The sequence below is a fragment of the Danio rerio genome, chromosome 4 (assembly GCF_052040795.2).
Source record: "Danio rerio strain M-AB ecotype USA chromosome 4, GRCz13ab, whole genome shotgun sequence".
Taxonomy (NCBI): domain Eukaryota; kingdom Metazoa; phylum Chordata; class Actinopteri; order Cypriniformes; family Danionidae; genus Danio; species Danio rerio.
The window spans coordinates 67,841,174-67,866,261 of record NC_141024.2 but is presented as its reverse complement, the minus strand read 5'-3'; the positions used below and the strand labels follow the sequence as shown (position 1 = coordinate 67,866,261).

The 25,088-nt window shown below is 39.9% G+C and overlaps 1 protein-coding gene, 1 long non-coding RNA gene and 1 pseudogene across 8 annotated transcripts in view; 1 reads left to right on the top strand and 2 right to left on the bottom strand.

Moving 5' to 3' along the window:
• Positions 1-25,088, bottom strand: part of LOC148682349 (uncharacterized) — a 771,506-nt gene that overhangs the window by 75,517 nt on the left and 670,901 nt on the right. The window lies entirely within an intron of this gene.
• The window catches only part of LOC147845236 (uncharacterized), a 934,973-nt gene that overhangs the window by 766,839 nt on the left and 143,046 nt on the right, over positions 1-25,088 (top strand). The window lies entirely within an intron of this gene.
• On the bottom strand, positions 3,305-3,456 carry LOC137490789 (U1 spliceosomal RNA; annotated as a pseudogene).

Here is a 25,088-nt window from a genome sequence, read left to right as displayed (position 1 = left end):
GTGCCAGTTTTGTTTCAGTGAAAATAACATTATGTCTGATGAAATAATCCAACGTTTCAATTTTTGCGTCTAAATATTTCCATTTTAAATTCTTCCAGATTCCCTCTTTGTCTATTTCCACAAATATTTTTTTCCAAAATTGTTCTGAAACTGGTCTTTTATGCACTTTGTTTCTGAAACAAATGTAGAAATTTTTGAGAACACATTCTTGAAAATCTTTCTCATTTTCCTTTAAAAACATTTTCACATTATTCCTTCATTCGAATCTATGATTTCAAAACTTTCTGGTTCCACACCTACAAATGTTTCCATAATTTATCGTCCACCCAAACTAAATGATGAATTTCTAAATGACTTTGCTGCTTTTTAACACATATTACCACCCTCTCACCTAATATTATGGTTTTAGGAGATTTTAATATTCATGTGGATAATTTTAATAACTCCCTTACAAGAGATTTTATATCCTGTCTTGAGAGCTTTGGACTTCAACAGCATGTCAATGTTCCCACACACTCTAAAGGACACACCCTCAACCTCATCTGCTGCTCTGGTGTTTCACCCATTGACCTCTCTGCTGAGGAACTCCCTATAACGGATCATTTTCTCCTCTGATTTAATTTTGCACTCTCTCTTTCTTCCACCAAATCTCTCCGTACTATTTCCTTCCGTAACATAAAACATATTAATTTAAAATCCTTTTTTTGCTAGTATTAACTCTCTTCCTGAAATTACTAACCTTTCATCACCAAATGATTTAGTTTCTCATTACAACACTGGACTTCACTATAAGTCTCTGTAATAAAGTTCACGGCCCTTTGGCCGCCTGGAAGAAGGAGGCGGAGAACCGACGTAGTTTAAAATTATTTATTAATAACAGGGACGGCAGCTCCTCACAGAGACAATGGGGGGGTTGGCGCCACAGCCCCTGCGAGACCTATATGAGATGGGCCGAGAGAACAGGAGATGAAAAAAAAGGAAAGACAGAGTACACCAGGAAAGGGGAGAGAGGAAAATGAAAAAAAAAATTGGGGTTCGGTTCTCCAGACACGCTGCCACTCGGTCCTCCACCAGCTGAGAGATGCGATGACGTGCTGGGAGCCCTGTGGAGGAATCTATCCACCCGTCTGTCTTCTGGCGTCCGGCGGCGGTTCTCCTGGCTGGCTGGCGGCATCTCTGGTCTCCTGCTCCGCTTCCGTGGATGGATGCAGGCTCTGGCATCATGGTGGATCGCGGCAACTCCCCCGGGTTCTGTGGGATGGCTCCCTTCAGCACTTTCCCCTTCGGTGGTGAGCCCTGCGTCTCCTGCTCCTCCCCATGCTGGGAGACGGCAGCAGGCAGATCCTTTCCTCGCCAGCCTTAGGCCGCCCCGGCACTCTGGGCAGACGAACAGGTTTCTCCCCCACTCTGGTTAACTCCCAAACACTCGCCCCTCTCTCAGCGGCAAGGGCATCTGGACAACGCGTCCCTCCTTCTCCCGGGCTTCGGCACCACTGTAATAAAGTTCATGGCCCTTTGGCCGCCAGAAAGAAGGAGGCGGAGAACCAACGCAGTTTTAAAATATTTATTAATAACAGGGACGGCAGTCTCCATGTCTAAACCAAAACGGACGGATGGCAGCTCCTCACGAAGACTGCCGTCAAACTGAAAGCAAAAGTAAAATATGTCCGGGCCCGGTCCTCTCTCGGCTTCCTCTGCCATAGTTCCTCCTTTTATGGTCCAGAGCTCCTTCCGTGGGATCCGAGGCAGGTGCGCACCGCAGGTGTATCCACTTACGCGGTGGCCTTACTCCGTTCCCACGGCTCTCGGCCACGCCCCCTCGCCACAGTCTCATATGGATTTTTTGAACATCTGACAGAAATAAAGTCAATCAGGTAAGCAATGAGCGTAGCTGCTGCTGCTTCTCTTCTGTTTCTGCATATTAACAGCAGGTGTTCATCAGTGCTCAATCATCACTTAATTAAACTCATCATCGGCTCATTAACTTTACTCTGCTGCTGAGTAAATTTTGCTCATATGCTCAAATTTTGCTCATTTGCTCAAATTTTGGATCATATGTTTTGTCCCAGCTAAGATCTTAAAATGTTCTTTACTTCTCATAGTAACAAATAATGATAATAATTGTCATGGTCACATATATTGCTGTATATGAAGGGATATTTATTTATTAGCATGATGGTTGCTATATTTTAATGAAACAACTGTTTACTATGTGAATGGAGCTATCAAACCGACACGAGCGTTGAAAATAATACATAAGCTAAACTTTTTCAGGTTTTGTGCAGCCATATATACATATAAGTAATATCACAGTATAAAAATAACCTACAACACGAAATCTCTAGGACAGGTGAACTTTCTGACGACACAGCGTCACCAGCACAGACCAAACACTGCACAAAGAATGAGATATTTTAAACATGATGTGACCTTAGCATTAATGTAACAATAAAAATAACTTACCGCACAAAATCTCTGTAATGGATGAACGTCTGACAGCGCAGCGTCAGGCACACAGACAAAATACTGCACACACAGTGAAATATTTTAAATGTGATGTGAGCAAAACATACTGTTTATCAGAACAGGATAAAAATAACCTACCGCTCTAAATCACTATGACAGGTGTACTTGCTGACAGCGCAGCCTCACGAACAAAGACAAAATGCTGCACAAAGAGTGAAAAACTTCGAACGTGATGTAACCAGAACATATTGTGCATCAATATAACAGTATAAAAATAACTTACCACACGAAATCTCTACGACAGGTGTACTTTCTGAAGGCGCAGCCTCACGAATACTGCTCAAAAAGTGAGATATTTCAAACATTTCGTGAACAAAACATACTGTGCATCAATATAACAGTATAAAAATAACTTTCCACACAAAATCACTTTAACATACGAATTAATCTCGACAGCAGATGAACTTTCTGACCCAATAAATTGAGCATTCAGAGCAAGAGAAACTTTGGAAAATCCTCAGCGCTGATTGGCCCTGATTTTAAACTTTAGACAATGCATCCCTCCGATTAGCCCAGGGTCTAAGCAAACTGTAGACAATCGCGGCTTCTCGTTGGACGAGAGTCTACAGTCTACAGTTACCATTGCACGTTCCCTGGGCAGATGTCTGCGAACTTCCCAAATGTGGGAATCTCGACTGCATAATTTCTGGTAGTGGGGGACTGCGTTCGCGCTCTCCCCTGAGCACAGTGGTTCAAGACAGAGTTCAGGCGGTAACGTCAGAGCTGGAGCCAAGTGGTGCTCGCTGCAGAGCCGTTTGAGGAGAGCTGAGCTCCAGCGAGGGGGAGCTTAAGCTTGAGGTCCACCTTTTTTGCACTTCTTCTACGAGTGATGTCACTGGGAGGGGTCAGCGTGGCCGGAGTGCAATGGCCAAGCCTCGCCCTGGGTGAACCACCTTCTTGATCATGGTATCTCCCCTGCCAGGTAAGTATGAGTTGCCGGGCGGCGCAAATGGCAGCCGCCGTTTTCTATCGGCCGTACTCCAGGGCGGTGATGCCCAGCCACCGAGCATGGGGAATGGGCCAGCAACCCCTGTCTCCTGACGGCGCTGTACTTGCAGCAGACGTGCCTGTGCCTACAAACCACTCGCTAGTAACTGTGGCAACGCATGAAGAGTTTGAGCTTCCTCCAGATGCTTGCTTTATGTTTTGTCATCAGTTGGGGCTGCCAACACATGGATTCCACCGGACGCACTCGATCTGGGGATAACAGACCCTCTATGGGGGGAGGGGAGGGGATCCTCCTGTTCTTTCTTTCTTTTCCTCCATCTGTTTTCTTTCTCTACAGATGCCGTTTTTCTCTGCTTAGTTTCTGATTTGGTCTATTTGGACATGTCGACCTCCTGCTTTGCTGCGGTTCGGACCGCCTTTGCCTAGAGCTCCGTGCTTTGCACTCTTGCCTTGTATGTTTTGTGTCCTGTTTTCTCACGTCAGCCTATCAGCACAGTGCTCAAACGACATAGCTTGAAGAAGACGAGGGGATCTACAAACGTTCCGCAAAAGAACTTCACTGACGAAAGCGGAAGCGCTAACGAAACAACCTCCCGCTGCAAGCACCTTACATTCCTGGGACGGGAAACCACCGACGGCTGGCTGCGAAATTGCCTCTGGTTCAGATTGGTTTAGAACCGTCCCTCTGCCCAAAAGGCCACAGACGTCTGCAAAAGATTGCAGTTCTTGAAACAAAGTTACCTCTGATCCGAGCAGAAGCGTTCACTTACTTAATGGCAGATAAAATGATGACCTTTCACATGGTCTGCATTCGTTCCGTCAGTAACAGCGGCAGGCCGGTAAAAATAAAATTCTGACATTCCACAGGGCACACTCGCTTGGCGGACAAAAGCCACCGGGGGCTCTCTTTGCGTGTTCCTTCACCTGGTCAAACCGCTTTGAGGGGGGACCTTTCGAGTAGTTTTCGGCGTCAGAACAGACTCTTCTAGCGACGGGTGGGCAGGCCTTCCACAGGCGCGCGCGGCTCTACTGGAGCAAAAGAGGCTTGGCAGAGGACGAGGAAGAGAGGGAAGCGCCGCTCCAGCGAGGGGGTGCTCGCTGCAGAGCCATTCGAGGAGAGCTGAGCTCCAGCGAGGGGGAGCATGAGCTGTCGCTCCTCCTCCTGTAAGCTGTTTTAAAGAGCCCATATTATGGGTTTTTGAAAATTCTCCTCCATGTAGTGTGTAACACAGCTCTAAGTGAAGTGAAGTATCCAGCTAAGGCTTAAATCTGTGAGAATACAGTGTTTAAAACTGTTGATTCATCTATAAAAGAGTCGACTCATAGTGCTTCAAACGAGTCGCCTTGATAAAGATTCATTAGGTGTTTCGCCATGACGTTCGAACGAAACCAAGTTATTCACGTGCACGCGCAAACCCGGGAGATTTCAAACCTGAGGCCCCGCCCTCTGACGCAGAAACCCAGACACACACACACCCGCAAACACACGCACACACAAACATGCCGGTCGATTGAAGTCACACTGCAGATAGATATATTGAGTCTGTACCCAAAGATGAAACCTCAGCATTATAGCCAAGCAGTTGGAAACTACTGGAAACTTCTGGAAACTACATGCTACAAAGAATACTTCATCTGCGTTTGTTAAAGGAAGGATTAGTAAAGAGTAACTTAATGCTGGACGTCAGGATGGATTTTTCTTCCTCCATTTCTCAAGTGTAAGTACGTGCGATTAAAGTTGCCTCGTTTTCTCTAGCTTGCAAATGTATTTAGTTGTGATTTGTTACTTGTAACCGCGTGTACTGTATCAGGTTAACTCGCTATATTCTCTTATCGCGTGCAAAGTCACGTTAAAAACGCGACGCGTGCTGCTTTGTTAACGGAGCTCCATGGACGCGGAGAAGTGTGTGTCTGTGTGTGCGCGTGTGCGCGCGCTGTCGTCCGGAGGTGTGTGTGTGTGTGTGCGCGCGCGCGCGTTGTCGTCCGGAGCAGGGTTAAGTGCGTGCGTGTGTGTGTGTGTGTGTGTGTGTCTGTGAAAAGAGCAGAGTGAGAAGCTAGGAGATCTTCTCAACTGTTTTTGGAGTTTTTGCTCAATAAAATAGTTAGTCGTCTGAATTTTCAAGTCCATAGTCTGTATTTACATTGACCCACTGGCAGCTAAAATCCACACCTACACTATCGAGCGTGCATGAACTGTGATTACTTTTATATTGCTGATTTGGCTTACTTTTATATAGCTGTTTGGCTTTTCACTCTCTGACTGAAGGCAGTCGACCAATCGCAACAGACTGTCATCGGTCCAATCAGCGCAGATTAGCTTCGCGCTAAGGAGGGGTTTGGGAACAAATGAATCACTGGACGATTCATACGGGAGTCGCTGGGATAATTAGGTAAAAATAAATGCAGATTATAAGACCATGAAAGTGTTTTTTGACCTTGCATGCATATTAAACTGTTGTTGGAGACCCTTACAACCAAGATATGACCCTATTTCATGTATAATATGGGCTCTTTAATGCGTACACCAACCCCACCCCTAACCCTACCCCCAGTGACATCACTCGTAGAAGAAGTGCAAAAAAGGTGGAGCTCAAGCTTAAGCTCCCCCTCGCTGGAGCTCAGCTCTCCACAAATGGCTCTGCAGCGAGCACCACTTGGCTCCAGCCGGGTCCGACGCTACCGCCTGAGCTCTGTCTTGAACCACTGTGCTCAGAAAGAGCGCGAACGCAGTCCCCCACTACCAGAAATTATGCAGTCGAGATTCCCACATTTGGGGAGTTCGCAGACATCTGCCCAGGGAACGTGCAATGGTAACTGTAGACTGTAGACTCTCGTCCAACGAGAAGCCGCGATTGTCTACAGTTTGCTTAGACCATGGGCTAATCGGAGGGATGCATTGTCTAAAGTTTAAAATCAGGGCCAATCAGCGCTAAGGATTTTCCAAAGTTTCTCTTGCTCTGAATGCTCAATTTATTGGGTCAGAAAGTTCATCTGCCGAGATTAATTCGTATGTTAAAGTGATTTTGTGTGGAAAGTTATTTTTATACTGTTATATTGATGCACAGTATGTTTTGTTCACGACATGTTTAAAACATCTCACTTTTTGAGCAGTATTCGTGAGGCTGCGCCTTCAGAAAGTACACCTGTCGTAGAGATTTCGTGTGGTAAGTTATTTTTATACTGTTATATTGATGCACAGTATGTTCTGGTTACATCACGTTCGAAGTTTTTCACTCTTTGTGCAGCATTTTGTCTTTGTTCGTGAGGCTGCGCTGTCAGCAAGTACACCTGTCATAGTGATTTAGAGCGGTAGGTTATTTTTATCCTGTTCTGATAAACAGTATGTTTTGCTCACATCACATTTAAAATATTTCACTGTGTGTGCTGTATTTTGTCTGTGTGCCTGACGCTGCGCTGTCAGACGTTCATCCATTACAGAGATTTTGTGCGGTAAGTTATTTTTATTGTTACATTAATGCTAAGGTCACATCATGTTTGAAATATCTCATTCTTTGTGCAGTGTTTGGTCTGTGCTGGGTCCGCTGTGTCGTCAGAAAGTTCACCTGTCCTAGAGATTTCGTGTTGTAGGTTATTTTTATACTGTGATATTACTTATATGTATATATGGCTGCAAAAAACCTGAAGAAGTTTAGCTTATGTATTATTTTCAACGCTCGTGTCGGTTTGATAGCTCCATTTACATAGTAAACAGTTGTTTCATTAAAATATAGCAACCATCATGCTAATAAATAAATATCCCTTCATATACAGCAATATATGTGACCATGACAATTATTATCATTAGTTGTTACTATGAGAAGTAAAGAACATTTTAAGATCTTAGCTGGGACAAAACATATGATCCATACCTGTACACTGAGTAAAATTTACTCAGTTCAGAGAACATTTGGTCCCTCTCTAAATTGAGCGAAATTTACTCAGCAGCAGAGTAAAGTTAATGAGCCGATGATGAGTTTAATTAAGTGATGATTGAGCACTGATGATGAACACCTGCTGTTAATATGCAGAAACAGAAGAGAAGCAGCAGCAGCTACGCTCATTGCTTACCTGATTGACTTTATTTCTGTCAGATGTTCAAAAAATCCATATGAGACTGTGGCGAGGGGGCGTGGCCGAGAGCCGTGGGAACGGAGTAAGGCCACCGCGTAAGTGGATACACCTGCGGTGCGCACCTGCCTCGGATCCCACGGAAGGAGCTCTGGACCATAAAAGGAGGAACTATGGCAGAGGAAGACGAGAGAGGACCGGGCCCAGGCATATTTTACTTTTGCTTTCAGTTTGACGGCAGTCTTCGTGAGGAGCTGCCGTCCGTCCGTTTTGGTTTAGACACGGAGACTGCCGTCCCTGTTATTAATAAATATTTTAAAACTGCGTCGGTTCTCCGCCTCCTTCTTTCTGGCGGCAAAAGGGCCATGAACTTTATTACAGTGGTGCCGAAGCCCGGGAGAAGGAGGGACGCGTTGTCCAGATGCCCTTGCCGCTGAGAGAGGGGCGAGTGTTTGGGAGTTAACCCGAGTGGGGGAGAAACCTGTTCGTCTGCCCAGAGTGCCGGGGCGGCCTGAGGCTGGCGAGGAAAGGATCTGCCTGCTGCCGTCTCCCAGCATGGGGAGGAGCAGGAGACGCGGGGCTCACCACCGAAGGGGAAAGTGCTGAAGGGAGCCATTCCACAGAACCCGGGGGAGTTGCCGCGATCCACCATGATGCCAGAGCCTGCATCCATCCACGGAAGCGGAGCAGGAGACCAGAGATGCCGCCAGCCAGCCAGGAGAACCGCGGCCGGACGCCAGAAGACAGACGGGTGGATAGATTCCTCCACAGGGCTCCCAGCACGTCATCGCATCTCTCAGCTGGTGGAGGACCGAGTGGCAGCGTGTCTGGAGAACCGAACCCCAATTTTTTTTTCTTTTTCCTCTCTCCCCTTTCCTGGTCTACTCTGTCTTTCCTTTTTTTTCATCTCCTGTTCTCTCGGCCCATCTCATATAGGTCTCGCAGGGGCTGTGGCGCCAATCCCCCCATTGTCTCCGTGAGGAGCTGCCGTCCCTGTTATTAATAAATATTTTTAAACTACGTCGGTTCTCCGCCTCCTTCTTCCAGGCGGCCAAAGGGCCGTGAACTTTATTACAGAGACTTATAGTGAAGTCCAGTGTTGTAATGAGAAACTAAATCATTTGGTGATGAAAGGTTAGTAATTTCAGGAAGAGAGTTAATACTAGCAAAAAAAGGATTCTAAATTAATATGTTTTATGTTACGGAAAGAAAATAGTACGGAGAGATTTGGTGGAAGAAAGAGAGAGTGCAAAATTAAATCAGAGGAGAAAATGATCCGTTATAGGGAGTTTCTCAGCAGAGAGGTCAATGGGTGAGACACCAGAGCAGCAGATGAGGTTGAGGGTGTGTCCTTTAGAGTGTGTGGGAACATTGACATGCTGTTGAAGTCCAAAGCTCTCAAGACAGGATATAAAATCTCTTGTAAGGGAGTTATTAAAATTATCCACATGAATATTAAAATCTCCTAAAACCATAATATTAGGTGAGAGGGTGGTAATATGTGTTAAAAAGCAGCAAAGTCATTTAGAAATTCATTATTTAGTTTGGGTGGACGATAAATTATGGCAACATTTGTAGGTGTGGATCCAGAAAGTTTTGAAATCATAGATTCGAATGAAGGAATAATGTGAAAATGTTTTTAAAGGAAAATGAGAAAGATTTTCAAGAATGTGTTCTCAAAAATTTCTACATTTGTTTCAGAAACAAAGTGCATAAAAGACCAGTTTCAGAACAATTTTGGAAAAAAATATTTGTGGAAATAGACGAAGAGGGAATCTGGAAGAATTTAAAATGGAAATATTTAGACGCAAAAATTGAAACGTTGGATTATTTCATCAGACATAATGTTATTTTCACTGAAACAAAACTGGCACAAATTGGAAGCAGTGAGAATGCATTATGCAAAATATGTGGACTGGAAAATGAAGGTATTATGCATTTGTTTTTAAAATGTGTTGAATTTAATACATTTATGGCAAAGTTAAAAGAAAGTATTAAACAAATGATGAAAAGTAAAACAGAGCAGATTGAGGAGGAGACAGAATGGTATAAAATGTTTTTATTTGGTTTTAATTAGGGATGCACCGATATGGATTTTTTGGCTGATACCGATAACCGATAATTCTTCAGACTTGGAGGCCGATAGCCGATATGTATAGGCCGATAATAATAAATATTTTAAATTGTTATATTTTTATACAGCAAACTTCATAAAAGATTGAACTGCTCTTATGAACAGAATAGTCTATACTTGAAGCAAAAAAGATATGATTTCGAAATTGCAAGGTGTCAACATCGGATCGATAACGATAATCTTAAAAAATAGCATTTATCGGACAATAACGATATGGGCGCCGATATATCGTGCATCCCTAGTTTTAATGGAAGTAAAACAAGAATTGCCAATTTGTTTCTATCAGTTGCAAGAACTGTAATTTGAGAAAGGAGAAACATTGTTAAAAAATAAACATGCTAAAATGGAGTTATGGACAATGTATAAAAGAAACTGGAAAACTATATTAAAACTGTGGAATAATATTTTAGAATGGAAGAAAAAGAGACTGAATTTTACAAAACGTTTATGTTGAATACTCCTTATATTACGTACTCACTAGATGGTTTGAAAATAGATTTGCCAGAATGATTATGCTTGTTGTTTTCCTGTTTTGAAACCAACATAATGTCATAAGGAATGTTTGTAAATGATATTTTTATATGCTTCTGAACTGATGTTTTGAAAAAAAAAAACATATACTTGGATCGATACAGAGAATATTAGCATGGCCCCTGTGAAAAGGAACCTGATGGATCTTTTCTGCCCCCACCCTGTGGCCCCCAGCGATCCTCTCGACGTCACATGGCCTTGGACTGCAGGGTAGTGACCCCTGAACCCCATTGGGGTCGCCTGTGGCCTTGAAGGGTGCTCATGCTTGCTGAAATTAAAGAAATGCCCAATATGGTAAAAAATCAAAAGCGGCCTGGCAGGCTACCTGAAACTGGCATAACAAGTAGCCATGTGCTTTCTGGGGTATGACAGGTGCATATTAAGTAGACATGTGGACAGCTGTCATTGTATATCAGGCAATCAAGAATGTGTATTACAATGTAACTGAATAATTTGAAAAAAGAAAATTCATTTTAAAGGAGTTACATTTAATAATAAAAAAGTATATTTTGTAATAAATGTGTTACAATATCTTCAAATATTGTATGTTTATTTACAACATAGCTAGCTAAAATGTTTTTATATTTATGACTTATATTTTATATTTTACATTTTTTTAAGTAATAAAATATTTTAATAGTTCAATAATAAAACATACTGAAATATTGACTTTTAAATTGAACATTGTATAGGGTAACTGATGTTAAATTAAAACATTCAGTTTAAGAACTGTCAATTATATTGACCCTAACGTTTAGGTAATTTATTTATTAATATTGAATAGCATGTAATAAAATATTTAAACAGAATGATCATATATAGGATATAAAAAAATATATCTATAATATATATAATAATTAAAATATATTATAATTAAGAGTCTAAAATGTAAATATTAGGCATTAATATTTAAATAGGTTTATTATTACTTTTAAGTTTAATAAATTAAGAATATAATTAAATATATTTTAAAGTTTTATTTTATTTACTTTAATTTTTAGGTGTTACTGCATTTATATTGAACATTTACTTAACTTTAATTTACAAGATAATTTTATACCACAATTGTTTTTTACTGTTAGGTAAACTCTATTGTTTATAACTTGTTTATCAATAAAATACAGGACCCTTAAATTACACAATGATAATGTTAAAGCCACCACATGAATATGTGTACGCAGTGTATTTTTGGAAGTTTTATTTTATTAAACAAGTCCTTTAACTCTTGTTTGCAATAAACGAATAGAAAAAAATTATGTAAAGTGTAATATAAATTAAGTTATTTGAGTCACAACAGATAACCCACTCTTGGGATACTGTAGCTACTGAACAAATATCTTATAAAAAAAGAAAAGAAAAAAAGCTGAAACATACACAGAGATTAGAAAAAATTAGAAAAAAGTTTATTTACACAAAATATATAACTATTTATACTTTTAACATATTAGGGATGTACAATATAGTGAAATATTAATTTTGTTATCACAACAGTATATGGGATATAAAAATCACAAACGTATGATATATTATTATTTTATAAACTACCTTCACAGTAGTTGCTGCTCAGCTATTTGCTTGAGCAGCTCAAAGCTTAACCCAGAGCTAAAAATCAACACTAACTGCAAAAGATAAGAAAAAAGAAAATGACAACAGCCAATCAGAGTTTGAATGTCTTGCTTAGTCGTTTTAAAGACTAAATGTTTGCACCTTGACAGTGTTTTTAGACTTAAAATCTTTAGAATTCAGAGTTAAATTGCATCTAAAAATGCACTGTTAAAAATTGTCCCGTTAAAAAAACAGTAAAATACTGGCAGCTGCAGTTGCCAGCAATGTACTGTTATTTTACAGTATGTTGCTGTAAAAATACATGGACTACATTGATTTACACAATACTCAAGTGAACTCATTTTGCTCACTGAAAGCAACTGCCTCAACTTGGTCAACTGCTGAATGAGTTTATGAAGTAATGTGCTATATATGCTTAGAAGTATACTTATAATGATAACTTATTTTAGTTAATTAGAAAAGTTCGGTTTAACTCTAATGTCTTATTTTTCACAACAGCACACATACATGTAAATCTGGAATCACCAGAGAGATTCTGACTGCATCAGCAACTAAACAGCCACTATCTTTAAATAGAGAAACATGCAGAATAACATCAGCAGTTCATTGTTCATCTTTAACTCATACACTGGCTCTACTCTCCTCCACAACGGTGACAGACAGAAGAAATTAGCTTCAGGTCTTACAGTAAAATACTGTTTTTTCCTTGATTTAACAGTAATCTACTGGCAGCTGTGGTTGCCAGCAATCTACTGTTTTTATACAGTCTATTTCCGTAGTGTAAATTAACAGTATATTACTGTTAAAATACATTTTTACACTGTGTTTTTACCTCTCACACCTTTAACCCTTTAAACCCCAGAGCATATACCTCAGTTTTTATTGAAGTGTCCACACTACTGAGTGTTCAAGAAACATGTAGCAAAGCTGAAGTAAATTCATTAATTAACTGACTAATTAAATGATAATTGAGGATTAACAATGAACAAATGAAGAAATACTGAAGGGAAAAAACAATAACAGAACATACAAAACTTTAGTCACAGCTTTATAATGAAATAACCTGAAGAACAACAAATGATTAAATCATTTAAATGATCAGCAGATGATTAAACAACTCTACAAACATCATCACCAGCTACACTTATTACTTAATACATGTATTTTTGTATAACATTTACTAAAGTTCTTCTTGAGAAAAAGTGAAAGTTTTACGTCACCATCATGGAGAACAGAGTTTGCTTTAGTTGGGCTTTTAGCCCTGCCGTTTTTAACATTTACATATTTTGGCTGCTGCAATTGTTAAGAACTTTGTTTAAAAAGCTCTTTTGATGTGGCAAGCCAGCCAAAAACCTAAATAAGATCTGGTGATGTTCATGTTGCTATTAAATGGCAGAGTCTGTTCTCATTTAGTGTAATAAATTTACTGCTCCTATTCAATGTTAAATTCATTGTTTTACATTATATGTATATATCTGGCAATGATTTCTGGAAGTTTTTAAGATTATCTTGGACAATAACACTGCTCTATGGTGTAAGTCGCACTCAAAGAGACATCAATAATCAGCATATGAACCTCAATAATGGTGACAACTAACAAAATTAACATTTTAACTCACAAACAGGCAACTGAAAGTCTAAACATAAACAACAGCAGAATCAAACACAAATAAAGAAAACAGTTAGACCATTATACAACATTTGTTTATACCGCAATGCATGCTGGGATATTTGTACCGTGCCATTCCCAGCATGCATTGCAGCATGAAACATTTGAATTGTTACCATTGTTGAGATACAAGGTCAGATTCATGAGGTCTGAGTGTGTATTTTTCATTACTTAACTGTTAAGTAATTACGGAGGTATCCTTTCTGTTTCCACTTCTCATTAATTAATTTAATACCTGCAACTAAGCATAAAATCTATTGCATGAGGCCCTTCATCCAGATTTATACCAAAACATTTATCAGAACTAATTTCAGACAAATAGATTTCTCTATTTATTGACTTCCAACTTTATTGCTATAATACAAATATTATGATAATTCTTTATTATAGTGATTGGAGAGTCTGAATTAATAAGTTTAAGGGTGAAGAGCCCAACTAAACCAGCCCCTCACTCCATTACGGTGACACGAAAAACACCTAAATTTCTGTTGGATCTCAATGAGAATAGCATTGAAGTCAAATCAGTCAGTAATAAGTGTGTGTCTGCTGTTGTTTGTGAAGTTGTTTAATGATCCTCTGCTGAGACTGAAGGTGTTTTATTTTATTTTATTTAATGTTGTAACTCAAGTCACTGTTTGTGTTTCTTGTTTATTTTCCTCAGTAATTGTAATTATTAACAGCAGGTGTTCATCAGTGTCTGAATTCACTCATTAGTGTTCATTAACTCTGTCAGGTGAACTATATTAGTTAACTAGTGTATGAAATAGTGAACAAGGACACAAAGTGTGATTTTAAACACAGACTTCAAAACATCGAATCTGAACTCTGTTAGCTCACAGTTTTCTGCAGTTGGTTACTTTCTCGAAAACAAAAATGTTACCCAGAAAGCACTGTTTTTAACAGAATATTACTGTTTTAGTGAAAAAACATTATTTTACCGTAGAATCTGACCGTTTTTTAACAGCAATTTTTTACAGTGTACAGTTATAATGCTCATTCTTGAGCACGATGAACATAGAAGACACGTTTTACGCGTTTGCTTTTGAATTTTGAGACCACGAGCACTAGCTATTAGAATTAGTGCTGCGGGAGTGCTCTTGGTAACGTTATTATGTGACCATAGAATGACCAAAACAGAACGTCCTCCTTAAGTCATATTGGAAACATTATTATATGACTAAAAGAGGACCATGTGAAAACGTTCTGGTAATGTTAGAAAGGTTGTCTTTGTAACGTCATTATGTGACCATATAATGACCAAAACAGAACGTTCTCCTCAAGTCATACTGGGAACGTTATTGTATGACTAAATGAGGACCATGTGAAACGTTCTGTTAATGTTAGAAAGGTTCTATTTGTAATGTTATTATGTGACCATATAATGACCAAAACTAAACGTCCTCCTGAAGTCATACTGGGAACGTTATTTTATGACTAAAAGAGAACGTTTTGGTTCCAACATGGCGACGAGCTAGACAGACGTGCAACTCAACGCTCTTACCACAGACGGCCAGAATTTAAACTTTAAGAAACTTTTAGATATTAAACTGACGAAATAGCCTCCGAGTTCAACCCCGGTCACAAAAAAAAATTGCTTTTCGCCATGGCAAATCGAAGAAATACAAGGAAGAATCCAGAGGAAAGTCCTGACGGTGACGAAGCTAACGGTAGCGCCAAGCTAACAAGTGAAGCTACAACGAACAACGAGGAAAACGATGTGATGAAGGCTCTCGCAGACATGAAACACTTTTTCACATCTCAATTTGAAGGCGTTCTGAATGCTATTCAAGGAATTAAAAATGAAATCTCCGAATTTGGCGGCAGACTAGCAGAGGCTGAACATCGAATTAGTGATACCGAAGATAATGTGGATAAGCTACAAAAAACTGAAAACTCTGGAAAGCCGAGTTGTAACACTCAGCACGAACCTGGATGACTTAGAAAACCGTAATCGCCGTTGCAATCTCCGGCTAGTCAACCTACCCGAAAAAGCGGAAGGGACGGACGCGGCAAACTTTCTAGAAAAGTGGACTACTGACGTGTTTGGAGCATCTACTTTCCCTACTCCAGTGATTATTGAAAGAGCGCACAGAATCGGCAGGCTCCAGGCAAAGCCTCAGCAATACCCGCGAATACTGAGCATGAAATTCCTCAACCTTCGTGACAGACAGAGAATGATACAGGCTGCCAGAGAGATGGGAATTGGGAAATTTCAGGAGCACAAGGTGATGTTTTTCCCAGACTTCTCGGTAGCGGTGAGGAAACAACGAAAGCAATTCGATGATGTGAAGAAACGACTCCAGGTACTAAATATTCCTTACAGATTTATGTATCCTGCCAAACTGAGCTTCATGCATAAGGGCCAGTGGAGGATCTGTGAGACGCCAGAGGATGTACAGAAGTGTATTGAAGAATTCGGAGAAACATCAGGAGAGTAAAGACAAATTTCAAATAGTTGGCTGAATGTTCAACTGTTTTATTTTTCAAAGCTATTATCATAAATCAAGGTAATTAACCGCGAACACGTAACGTGACAATTATTCACCTACTGTATAATGGCCGGTTAAAAACAAATAGGCCTATATTTAAATGCAAGTCAGTTCAATGATTGTTTGAAGAAAATGTTTGATTATCCTTGATGTCCTATTTCATTAGGTTGTCTGTGGGTAGGGCAATGTCCAATGACTCTTTTATTGCTAGCCAAGGATGTGTTCCTAGTAATACGACCATCCAGGCCTGTTGAAGAATCTTTGCAATATGATGGGAAAGAGATAGATACCGGCTGGTTCTGTTCAAATGGGTTAAACGCCGGTTTGTTAAGGGTTTTCTTTTCCCTTTTTTCCCCTGTTTTTTTTTCCTTTTCTTTTTCTTTAATGGGCAACTTTTTTTCTCTTTTTTTGTATTTATTTCTTTTATTAATTTTTTGCATTATGATTATGGACATATAGACATGTAATATTCCTAAGTATGTCAAGTGAATCTCAGTTAACATTTATATCCTGGAATGTTAGGGGGTTGGGTAAACTTTCAAAGTTAAAACAAGTCATGACTAGACTTAAAACATTTAAAGCATCTATTGTATTTCTACAAGAAACCCATCTTTTGTCTAATTACTAAAAGTACGTAGAAGATGGCCAGGTTAAGTAATCTCTGCTTCATATGCATCTAACTCAAGGAGTGTATTAATTCTGATACACAAAGCCATTCCATTTAAAGTGTCAAAGGTGATTGCAGATAAATTCGGCAGATATTTAATTGTTCAAGGCTTTCTTATAGATAATAATATTACCCTTGTAAATGTGTATGGACCCAACTCTGACAGTCCAGAATTTTTTGAGAACTTGTTCTTAATCTTGGCCTCTCAACCTGGCTATTTAATTATAGGAGGAGATTTTAATGTGACATTAAACCCACATTTAGATCGATACAATAGTAAAGAGATGGCTCACACACAAAGTAGGAAAAAACTTAATAGTTTTATAGAGGAACTTGATTTATGTGATCCATGGAGGAGAAAATATCCAAACAAAACTGAATATTCATGTTATAGTTCATCATTAAAATCATATTCACGAATAGACTATTTTTTAATCTCCAATAATTTATTCCATCAAATTGTTGACTGCTCCTATGAGGCTATTGTAATTTCAGACCATGGTCAAGTAAAACTTGTATATAATGTTTCAAAAATTATAAAAGGGCCTTGTAGATGGAGATTTCATCCAAGATGGCTTCATGATCCAAAATTTATGGAGTTCATTGGTACTCAAATTGATTTATTTTTTAAAACTAATCTGAAAGAAACATCTGCATCTATAAGATGGGAAGCCTTTAAGGCTTATATAAGGGGCCAAATGATAAGCTACACATGCTAATGTAACCCGGATAACCCAGGTTACTAGTTGGTAGTACACAGCAATAGAAAAAATAGAAATACCCTTATAAATATGAGAAAAAACACTGGCAGAATACTCGATTAAATAATATACATTAAAATTATTTATTTATATAAATAATTTATAAAAGAGTATTATACAGCATTCAAGGGAGTATTGCTTTAGAATGACATCATCGTGCCTTCTGCTATAGCAGCAGAACAACTTTACAAACTATAACAAATCTCTCTTGTCTGTTAGTTTGTGTTTACTGTTGCTATGGTGATTCAGTGTTTGCAAGGGAGTGAGAGAAGTAAGTTGATATTGTATTATCAGTAGAAAACTATTAGATTTATATCTTTTAATGTTCTAAATTCGTATTAACTGTGCAATTTTACCGTTAATAAGATGCTGCAATGATTTATATAATATATTTTTGATGAAGGATTGAGAGAAAAAGCGTCATTTGTATATGAGAGTGAAATCTGCACACGAGTGCCACCTGGAGTTTTCCTGGGTTTTCGCTTTGATTTTGAGTGATTTCCTTGGTGAGTTTGTGTTTATTTTTGTTTTCATTTTAACATGATTTCAAGTAGTGTCAAAAATGTGTGTATATATGTTAAGTAAATGTGCATATGAAGCGTGTACATATGAGATTTATTGTTAAAGACATTCTATTAATTGATATTTGCCTTGTGTTTTGCAAGGCTGGGTTTTTTGTGTGTGTCGAAGCATCTGTGATGAGTCCCTAATTCACGTTGGACTCGAGGAGAAACTTACGGCGAGCCACCCACGGAACCGACTCTCCTGTTAGACTGTGTGTTTGTGCCACCGGACTGGTAGGAGAGTTCTTTTGATTGTTTGGAGAAACGAGACTCGGACTCATCGCGACCTTCCGCTTTTCCTTCTTTTCCTAAAATCCTCAACGGAAAACCTTTACTGGAACTGAGCTAAGAGAATCAACAGTTCTCTTTCACGAAATCCTTGGTATTGAACTGTGAACGGCAACCGGTGGAACGAATCATCTGAAAGCAAAACAAATCCTTTGGACAGCAAAACGAATCTTTTGAGTAGCGAACGATTCATTTGAACAGAGTTTTGATTCTTTGAACAGTGAGGTGATTCATTCTAACAGAGTAGCGATCTTTTGAACAGGGAGGTGATTCATTTGAACCGTGTATTGACTCTTTAAACAGAGAGGTGATTTATTTGAGCACATTAATGATTTATTGAGTTAAAAGTGTGAATATTGAATTATAGCCTGCATTTGAGTAGAGTTGGTATATTTATTATTGATTTATTTCTTTATTTTCTTTTATTTATTATATTTGAGAATACAGAGTATTTTTTATCACAAATTTATTGCCTTCTTTACTTTGTTTTATACAAAGGGTAACACAGTGTTGTAGCTTTCTAAGATTTTTATTTTCATTTTGTACAAGTGTTTGAAATTTCTCAACTGTCTTGATCACAACTTTGTTTTAACTGTATATTGACTTCACGTTCATCTGTGTAAAGAAAAAAAGAGAAATTTTTTTACTTTTTATTATTATAATTTATAATCAAACCTATATATACATAAATACTTATGCTTATTGGACAGAAATTCACAAACTCATAACATATTTCTAATTATATAAACTATATTGAAGGAAAAAACTGACTGTGTCTGATTATTCACTCACCTGCTGTGCTGCTTTTCTCTCTCCAGTAGCCGTTCTTTCTCTTCTGACCAATTGGCCCACATTGAAAAATACGCTATCGCGACAAATCAATCGTACTTGCTACAATCTTGGCGAGCCAGCCAGGAGCGAGAAAGCAGCAGCTTTTGAGGTGAATAATTATTGAAATACGCATATATAGTGAAAATATAACATTACAATGGATGTCATAGAACGAGAAGACGTTAAAATAGAAAATGCAGTGATTATTAGTGGTTTAACCCTAACTGAAACAGATGAAGTCGTAGAATCCTACCTTTTGAGATTTGGTTCTATACGGCAAAACTTTCTGATTGATGATCCGCAGTCTGCATTTCATCATAATGCAGTTGTTGAGTTTTCACACAACTCCGCCATTTGCAACATTTAGCCTCAATTGCCTTTGACTATCGTAAGCCCTACTGATATGAGCGTTATATTCCGCATACATAAATTGAGTACTGTTTACAGCACCGCCACATCTAGCGCCACAGCAAAGCAACTGAAGTCACAAGAGGATAAAAATGTAGAATCCCAACAAGATATCATTAAGCAAAATTCAATGAAAATTAATGGAGTGACACATTTGGATGATGCATCATACAGAGATTGTGGACTTGAAAATTTAAAATCCAGCACAAAAGTCTTGACAAGTGTAACTAACACCCCTCAGCGAACTGGAAGTTTCAAGCCATCTGCTTTAAGAAATGATAATAACAACCCAGCCAAGGTGAACATGAGTACTACATCGCCCCATAGTTTAACAGAAGCCAATTCTGCATCTGTGAGAATTCCTATATCCTCTATGCACCCCCCAGACATTCAGAGAGTAATTATGGAACATGTTGTGAAGATGAGTGAAACAGTGCCCCAACACAGTGCTTCTTTCCGCTTAAAAGCCTTTTCTGGACGGATGCCTCGTCCAGGTAATGAGCCTGACTTCGACACATGGCGGACAAGCGTTGACTATTTGTTGAATGAGTTATCCCTTTCTGAGTCACATAAAATGCAAAAAATTCTAGACAGCCTGTTACCGCCTGCTTCAGATGTCATTAAGCATGTGAGCCCCAATGCTCCAGCATCAGAGTGTCTGAGGTTACTAGAGTCTGTTTACGGTTCAGTGGAAGATGGAGATGAATTATTAGCAAAGTTCATAAAAACTCTGCAGGATCCTGGTGAAAAATCATCTGCCTATCTTCATAGATTGTATGTGCTCTTGTGCACTACCATTAGGCGTGGAGGAATTGCGGAGAGTGAACGAGACCGTTATCTCCTGAAACAGTTCTGCCGTGGCTGTTGGGACAATGCCTTGATAGTTGAATTGCAGCTAGAGAGAATAAAAGCTGATCCACTCTCCTTTGCTGAGTTAGCAGTACTCTTAAGAACAGCTGAGGAGAAGAAAACTTCAAAAGAAGAGAGAATGAGAAAGCATCTTGGTTTGGGCAGACCCTCACCAACCCCACTCAAATTAAGAACAATAACTCACCAACAGTCTGCTCACTTTAATAACTCACTTGAAGTGGATGCAACTAATATTCCAGCATTTGACAATCCAAAACAGAAAGTCTCTAAACAGAAAAGTAAAACCCAGTGTCCTGAAACATCTGAAGCTGATGCTTTGAAAAAGGAGATTATGGCTCTCCAAAGCCAAATCACTGCCATTAAAACAGCAGCTGACCAGGAAGCAAGGGAGAGAACTGAGGCAAGTGAGCTTCAGCAACTAAAAGGACAGATAGCAGAGCTTAAAGTCCAACTTGCCACTCCTGGAGCACAGAGAAAGCAGTTTCAGAAATCCCCTCAACAGAGTAATAATCCTAGTGATTTTGGTGTCAGTCGAGAGAGAAATGAAAGGCAAAAAAACACTGAATTAAGAACCAATCGACCCAGACCATGGTATTGCTTTCGCTGTGGAGATGATGGTCATCTTGCCATTTACTGTGAAAATGCACCAAACCCATTAAGAGTTGAAGAAAAGAGACAAAAATTAAGAGAGAAACAAGCTGAGTGGGATCTTAGAAATGGAGGAGCCACAGTGCCTTTAAACTAAAATCAGTCTCTATCGCAGGGCGGATGGGGACTGAGAGAAAACAAAGCCCAAATAATCAACAGTCACTTAATAAGCATACAGATACCAGGAACTCCTTAAAGTTACCAGCCGGACTAGTGGGAATGAAGTGTACTGCTAGAGTCAAAATTGAAGAAAAGGAAGTGAACTGCTTGCTAGACACAGGGTCTCAAGTCACAACAGTCCCCATGTCTTTCTACAACCGCTACCTGTCACGACATCCTATGCAGCCATTGAATCATCTGTTGGAGGTTGAAGGGGCAAACGGCCAAGCTGTTCCTTACCTTGGATATGTTGAACTGACTCTAAAGTTTCCACAAGAGTTTTTAGGAACTGAGGCCGAAGTTCCAACATTGGCCCTAGTTGTCCCAGACCTAACACAAACACCCCAAATCCTTATTGGCACTAACACCCTAGATGTCTTATATGCTGGTCATGCTCAAACAGTCAAGCCCAGAGTTATGTCACGTTATCAAGGGTATCAAGCTGTGATAAGAGTTCTAGAAGCAAGACTGCAGCAGGCTGGTGTGAATGTCCTGGGCCAAGTGAAAGTAAAAGGAGACATGCCTGAAGTGATAGCAGCTGGAAGTACTGTAGTTCTTAATGGATGCGTCAAAGTTATTGGGCCACTCTCAGAGACTTGTGTTACAATTGAACCCTCAGTATCGTCATCTTTGCCTGGTGGATTACTTGTGGCAAGCAGTTTGCATTCTCTACCTGCAAAACGCAATGTCCAAATACCAATAGTGCTAAGAAATGAGACACAAATTGATTTAACTATTCCTCCAAAAGCAGTATTGGCCGAAGTACATGCTGTACAAAGTGTGATTGAGGGAAGAAAACCAGTAAATGCTTCTGTGAGCAAAGTTACAAATCCTGCACAAAATAGAATCATCCCTGACTTTGGTGACTCTCCGTTATCAAATGATTGGAAGGAAAAGATAACTGATCTTGTAAACTCCATGCAGGATGTATTTGCACTTCATGACTTGGATTATGGCCACACAAACAAAGTAAAACACCATATCCATCTCAGTGATAGCACCCCATTCAAGCAGCGTGCTCGGCCTATCCATCCCCAGGATGTCGATGCTGTAAGACGGCATCTTAAAGAACTCCTTGATGCAAACATCATCAGAGAATCTGAATCCTCTTTTGCTTCTCCAATTGTAGTAGTAAGAAAGAAAAACAATGATGTACGCCTCTGCATTGACTTCAGAAAGTTAAACTTGCAAACTGTAAAAGATGCATATGCCCTGCCTAATTTGGAGGAAGCCTTTTCTGTTCTATCTGGCTCCAAATGGTTTTCAGTTCTCGACTTAAAATCAGGCTTTTATCAAATTGAGATGGAAGAGGCTGATAAATCAAAGACTGCATTCGTCTGTCCTTTAGGATTCTATGAAATTCAACAGAATGCCTCAAGGCGTCACTAATGCACCAAGTACATTTCAGAGGCTGATGGAGCGATGCATGGGTGATCTTAACAGAAAAGACGTCCTAGTTTTCATAGATGACCTTATTGTCTTTTCCAAGACATTAGAAGAGCACAAAGCCAAACTCTTGCAAGTCCTGACACGACTAAAAGAATACGGATTAAAGCTTTCTCCCAAGAAGTGCAAGTTTTTCCAAACATCAGTCCAGTACTTAGGCCACATAGTCTCTCAGAATGGTGTTGAAACAGATCCAACCAAAATTGAAGCTCTCAAAACCTGGCCAAGACCTAAAAACCTTAAAGAACTGAAATCTTTTCTTGGATTTGCAGGATACTACAGAAGGTTCGTTCAAGACTTCTCAAAAATCACAAGACCCCTTAATGACCTTACTATTGGATATCCCCCACTGCAGAAAAATCAGAAACGAAACCCCACAAAAAGTACACCTTACCTGGATCCTAAAGAACAGTTTGGAGAGCGATGGAACCAGGATTGTCAGTGGGCATTTAACACAATCATAGAGAAGTTGACCTCTGCTCCAGTCCTAGGATACGCAGATCCTAGACTCCCCTATGTGTTGACCACTGATGCCAGCACTGTTGGACTTGGAGCAGCTCTTTATCAAGAGCAGGAAGGTCGAATGAGGGTGATTGCCTTTGCAAGTAGGGGACTAACTAAAAGTGAAGCAAAGTACCCCGCTCACAAATTAGAGTTCCTTGCACTCAAGTGGGCAGTCACAGCCAAATTCAGTGACTATCTGTATGGAGGAGAGTTCACTGTGATTACAGACAGCAACCCACTCACCTACATATTAACATCTGCAAAACTCGATGCAACCAGTTACAGATGGCTGTCCAGCCTGTCAACATTCAATTTTAAGATCCAGTATCGTGCAGGCAAAAGAAATCTAGATGCAGATGGACTCTCAAGACGGCCCCATGATGAACAGATTGATGATTTCGCCTCTCAGAAAGAACGTGAAAGAATCAAACAATTCACTCTCCATCACTTAGCTGAGACAGAACAAGTTATCTTGCCCGATGCAGTAAAAGCCCTCTGTGAACGACACCAAGTATATCAGAGCTGTGGTGATTCTAACCTACCGTATTCTCAACTTACTGTGGTAGAATCACTGTCCCAAAGTGTTGATGCAGTACCCCAAGAATTCCAGCAGGAGGCAGGAGGCCTTCCAGTTCTTCCCCAAATGTCAGAGGAAGAGTTAAAAGAATGTCAAAGAACTGATCCAGTGCTTGAAAAAGTAATTAGGCACCTTAATTCTGGAAAGAAACCTCATGGGAAAGTAGAGCCTGCAGAAGTAGCTTTGTGGCTAAGAGAGTGGGACCACTTTGAGTTCAAGAATGGAATCTTATTTAGAAAGAGACAGGACCCAAGAGGCGTATTGTATCAGTTGGCCTTGCCCAAAAAGCTCAGAGGAAATGTATTAAAAAATCTGCACAATGACATGGGGCATCTCGGAATTGAAAGGACTTTGGACCTGGCTAGAGCCCGTTTTTACTGGCCAAAAATGGCAATAACTGTGGAAGAGAAAGTAAAGACCTGTGAGCGATGTGTAAAACGAAAGACCCCTCCTGAGCGGGCTGCACCCCTGGTGAATATCACAACCAGCAGACCCCTTGAACTAGTCTGCATAGACTACTTGTCACTAGAGCCTGATCGAAGCAACACTAAAGATATCCTTGTAATTACTGATCATTTCACCAAGTATGCTGTTGCAGTGCCCACTAGAAACCAGAAAGCTGAAACTGTGGCCAAATGCTTATGGGACAACTTTTTCATCCATTACGGGTTTCCTGAAAGAATTCTGAGTGATCAGGGGCCCGACTTTGAGTCAAGAATAATCAAAGAACTGTGTGGCATAGCAGGAATACAAAAAGTAAGAACTACGCCTTACCATCCCAGAGGCAACCCTGTAGAACGTTTCAACAGAACATTGCTCCAAATGTTAGGGACCCTGGAGGACAAACAAAAGACCTATTGGAAAGACTTTGTTAAACCATTAGTCCATGCTTACAATTGCACTCGTAATGACACAACAGGATTCTCACCTTACGAGCTGATGTTTGGGAGACAGCCTCGGCTGCCAGTAGACATAGCATTTGGTTTACCTGCTACTGGGTCATCCCCATCTCATTCCATTTATGTGAGAAATCTGAAAGATCGCTTAGAGGAAAGCTATAGAATAGCTACTGAGAATGCCTCAAAATTAGCAAGAAGGAACAAGAAACGATTTGATGAGCGAGTAGTCACCTCATTCCTTGAGGTTGGAGATCGTGTTCTAGTACGGAATGTCAAGCTAAGAGGAAAGCATAAATTGGCTGATAAGTGGGAGAAAGAAATCTATGTTGTGTTAAAGAAGGCGGGAGACTTACCTGTTTATACTGTTAGTCCAGAAGGCAGGGATGGCCCACTTCGCACACTGCATCGAGACTTGCTGCTGCCCTGTGGATTCTTACAAGAAAGCATGCCTGAGCCAGTAAAACCTAAACCACCCCGCAGACCTAGAACTCGAGCAAACACTATTGCAAGAGAACCTGATACTATGACTGAGAGTT